This window comes from Ceratotherium simum, chromosome 21 (assembly GCF_057802395.1).
Source record: "Ceratotherium simum simum isolate JZ-2026a chromosome 21, ASM5780239v1, whole genome shotgun sequence".
Lineage (NCBI taxonomy): Eukaryota > Metazoa > Chordata > Mammalia > Perissodactyla > Rhinocerotidae > Ceratotherium > Ceratotherium simum.
In genome coordinates this window covers 1310308-1315236 of record NC_141920.1, presented here as the reverse complement: position 1 = coordinate 1315236, position 4929 = coordinate 1310308, and positions in this window count along the sequence as shown.

Sequence of the window (4929 nt, the reverse complement as noted above, 5' to 3'; positions counted from 1 at the left end):
GCCGGCGCCAACGGCGGGGCGCGCGGGCGGGCCGGCGGCGACGGGCCGGAGAGGCGGGCGGGCCGAAACCGCCGGGACGCAGCGCGCCTGCGCGGCCCGCCCCCAACGGCACCCCCGCCCCGGCGCCGCCCCGCCTCCAACCGCCCGCCCCCCCCACGGCCACCCCGCGGGGGCTGCGCGCGCAGGTCGGGGGGCCCGGGGACCCCGCACGGGGCGGCGCGCGGGGGCCGGACCGCCCCGCCGAGTGACCGCGGGTCCCGCCCCGCCCGGGGCCCAGTGACCACGAGGTGCCGACCGCCGGGCCTGGCGGGTAGCGGGACGCACGCAGGAGGAGCCTCTCCACGTGCTGGAGGGAAAGCTCCAACAGGAGGGGTGCTGTGGGGCGCCCCGTCTCGGCGTGCGGGGACGCGACGTCTCCGTGCGCCCTGCTGGTAGACAGCTAGACAGTGCCCCAAATACCGGTGTGACCAGGCGGCCTGCAGGCTAGGTGAAAACTCAGATAAATACACCTCGTATTTCGAGTTTGTCCTAGAACAGCGAAGGGCGCCTGTAGTTAACGCGCTCAACAAATGCTGGCCAAGAATTAAGAGCCTTTTAACAGCTTTATTGAGAGCGGATGCACATGCCACACGTTCATCCATTTACAGTGTGCGATTCGACGGTTAAGTGTATTCACGGTGCTGCCGATCCGTCACCACCGTCAATTTTAGGACACTTTCATCAGCCCAAAAGAAAATCCCCATACCCATGAGCACTCCCTCCGCATTCCCCATCCCTGAGCCCGGCAACCAGTAATTTCCTTTCTGTCTCTGTGGGTTCGCCTATCCAGGCATTTCAAATAAATGGTATCATAGGATATGTGGTCTTTGAGAGAATTATTTTTGCAGGCTCAAGATAATTACTGTACCCACCTCTCCCCCTACCCCTATCTCAACCAAAGGTTGGTTGTTTTCTGTGTAGGAACGGGATGTTTGAAGGCCTGTGACTTAGGCACAGTTTTCTTCCAAGCGGCTCTGAATCTTTGGCTTATCCTATCACAGCTCAGACAGTATTTATCTTTGGAGTGCTGTTCATTTCTTTTGCATTATCTTTTCTTTGAACAAATATAAGATCATACTATTTATGTGATTTTATAATTAGCTTTTCTTTTTTCCCCACTTAATATGTCCCTAGTAGGGACAAGATGGATACTCAATAAAAGATACCAAGACAGCTGATTAATCATTTAGGGAAAAATTGTTAGAGCACTTTTTTTCACACCTAACATAAAAATTAGTTCCAGATGATTGAAATACCTAAATTTAAAAAGCAAAATTATGTAGAATGATATCCATACATTCTTTGTGAAGATTCTAAGCATGGCACCAACACAGACCATCATGTGCACAGAATCACCCTGGGGATCTTGTTAAAAAGCAGTTTCTAATTTAGCAGGCCTAGGGTGGGACACGGAATCCTGCCTTTCAAAGGAGCCCCCCACTGATGCGTCTGCTGCCACTTTGAATAGCACAATCTTGGAGTACAATGAAATTTACAATGTTTAAATGAGAAAATAAAATCAGGATTATATCCAGTTTGGCTTTTCATTTATCAGAAATGAAGAACATTGGCACCAACAATGCTTTTTGTTTCTTGTTTTGGGTGGAGTTCTCGTGGATAGCAGTTTTTGAGTCCTCTTTTATTTAAACGTGAAACGTGAGCGTGATCTGGCTTTACTGGGGCTTGTGTTATAAATAAAGTGTGAAGAGAATACTGAACACACTTTTCCAAACTCTAAACGTGGCTCCCAGGGGTTCTGGTCTGCCCTGGAGAGGCGGCCCTCCTTAGCTGAGAAGGCTCCCTAGGGGTCAGGCGGAGCCCCTTGAGCAGGTGGGGAGGGACACAGGCTCCCGCCACAGCTCCCTTGAGCAAACAGCAGGCCCTGCTCCAAACTCGCAAGGGAAAAAGAGGTAGACAGCAGCCACAGGCCAGGCCCAATTCAAGAGGGACCACGAGGGAAGGATGGGCCTTCGAGGACACAAGGAGCAGCACAGTGGACAGGGGGAGGGACAGGCTGGTTATCTGGGGGAGGACCAGAGTGGATCGTGGAGTTGGTTTAGCGGCTCTGGACCACAAAGCACACCGTCATGTGAACCGTGTGGAGTGAGGGTGAGTGTTGAAGGGAAGCTAGTACAGATGTGTGCGTTCTGTGAAACCAGCAGGCCTCGATGTCAGATCAAATAAAGATTACAGGAGAATAAAACTACAGAACAATATGACACGAACAGGTATGCAAGTTTCTAACAAAATCTAGCACACTGAATCCAACAAGACTTGAAAAAAAGAATACGACATCTTGACCAAGTGGAGTTTATTCCAGTGAGTCAAGTTTTGTTCACATTTGAAAATCAACCAATGTAGATTACTGTATTAACAGAAAAGAAAAACTCCACGATTACCTCAAAAATGCAAAAATAAAAAAGTGGTAAATCCCACATCCATTTCCTGATAAAAAACTCTACAAAGGGGTGCTGGCCCGGTGGCGCAAGCGGTTAAGTGCGCACACTGCGCTGTGGCGGCCCAGGGTTCGCCGGTTCGGATCCTGGGTGCGCACCAACACGCTGCTTGTCGAGCCATGCTGTGGCGGCGTCCCACACATAAAGTGGAGGAAGATGGGCACAATGTTAGCTCAGGGCTAATCTTCCTCAGAAAAAAGAGGAGGATTGGCATCAGATGTTAGCTCAGGGCTGATCTTCCTCACACACAAAACAAAAAAAAACCTCTACAAAGCAAGACTGGAAGGGAACTTCCTCAGCAGGGTAACGGGCATCTTTGCAATCACCACAGCTAACATCACACTTGATGGTAAAAGACTGAATGTTTTCCCCCAGATTAGGAAAAAAGCAAAGATAACCACTATCACCACTTCTGTTCAACTTTGTACTGGATGTTCTGTCTTTACTTGCAGACAGCATGGTGATCTATGTAGAAAATTCTATGGAATCTATAAGAAAGCTAATAAGTGAGTTCAGCAAGGTCACAGAATACAAGGACAGCATACAAACGTCAACTGTATTCCTGTGTACTAGCAATGAGAATGTGTACACTGAAACTAAAATACAATACCGTTTACAACCACTCAAAAATACGCTTAGGTATAAATTTAACAAAACATGGATAGGATGTGTATGTTGGACATCACACAGAGTAGTTTCACTGCCCTAAGAATCCTCTGCATGCCGCCTGTTCAGTCCCCCCTCCCCCCACCCCCTGGAAGTCACTGATCCTTTTACTGTCCCCGTAGTTCTGCCTTTTCCGGATGTCAGATAGATGGAACCACACAGTATGTAGCCTTTCAGACTGGCTTCTCTCACTTAGTAACATGCACTGAAGTTTCCTCCGTGTCTTCATAGCTTGACAGCTCATTTTTCTTTTTTTGGAGGGAGACTGGCCCTGTGCTAACATCTGTTGCCAATCTTCCTCTTTTTGTTTTTTTCTTCCCAAAGCCCCAGTACGTAGTTGTGTATCGTAGTTGTAGAGTTGTAGCTCTTCTGTATGGGATGCCACCTCAGCATGGCTTGATGAGCAGTGAGTAGGTCCATGCCCAGGATCTGAACCGGCAAACCCTGGGCCGCCACAGTGGAATGCACGCACCCAACCACTACGCCACCGGGCCAGCCCCTCATTTCTTTTTTATTGTTGTTGTTGTTAGTGCTGAAACAGCGCATAAAATATTGACCAGCTTAAACAAGTTTTGTTTCCTTAAAACAAGTTGTTGATTAATCAAACTTTACTCAATAACAGAGACGGCGCTAGGCATGTGCCAGGTAGGAACCCATAGCCCCAGGATGACCCCGGCCTTCAATAAGGGAAATCTGGCTTCCAGCAGCCCATGTAGCTTGATTACCATACAGGGACTGATTCGAGACTAGCCCATCAGCTTGCATGGGCCCAGCTGCAGCTTAGTAGCCCCTAACTCCTTAAATTTTGCCCCAAACCTTGGATCAAGGAGACAGATTTGAGAGCTTTGCCTCCTGTCTCCTTGTCAGTTGACCTTGCAATAAAGCTCTTTCTTTTCTCAAAAGCTGGTGCCATAGTATTGGCTTCTATGTGCATTGGGCAGCAAGCTCTTGCTTGGTAACAATTTCTGGCAACCATGAAGGGAGCAAGGTCTTATGACCGCCTGCCTGAGGCACTGTAGGCCCCATGGGGTGTGGGCCCTTGCCACTGACCCTAAGTGGCCACCTAGACCGAATGTGTCTACAGGCTCAGTTGGCGGGTTCCTGCTTCCCTGCCGCAGCACTCCAGCTCCTTGGTGCTTCTTTCACTTTTGCAAAAAGAAATTGCTTCTGGATCAAGATGTCTCTGGGCTCTGGGTGAGTAACTTTAAGAAAGTGACTGTCCTTACTTTGTCTCTCCAGTTTGATCCTCTGGAGATATAAGTTTGACTTGTATTCTGGGGAGTCCTGAATCTTCGACCTGGACAACCCAAGATAATTAGAGACAGGGCAAAAGGTTCACTTGGAAGTTACTCCTGGCAGTCTGGTCTTGAGTACTCCTGGCAGTCTAGCTAGCATTCTGATCTATGTTATATGTAAATTATATTGTGTGTAAATGGTATATTTTCTTTTGTATTACGGCCTGGCCCCAGTACTCACTGGGGTCTGGTGAGGTATGGCTTGAGAACAGGTCTTTGAACTATAATACAATCTTGCGATTAGGTCTATTCTGTAAAAGGAAAGAAGCACAGCTATAGAAGTGCCCTTGCTCCACATCTAGCATATTAGTCAAGAATTTAAGGGGCTGGCCCCATGGAGTAGTGGTTAAATTCAGTGCGCTCTGCTTCTGCAGCCTGGGGTTTGTGAGTTCGGATCCGAGGTGTTTACCTATGCCACTCATCAGCCATGCTGTGGAGGCATCCCACATACGAAATAGAGGAAGATTGGCACA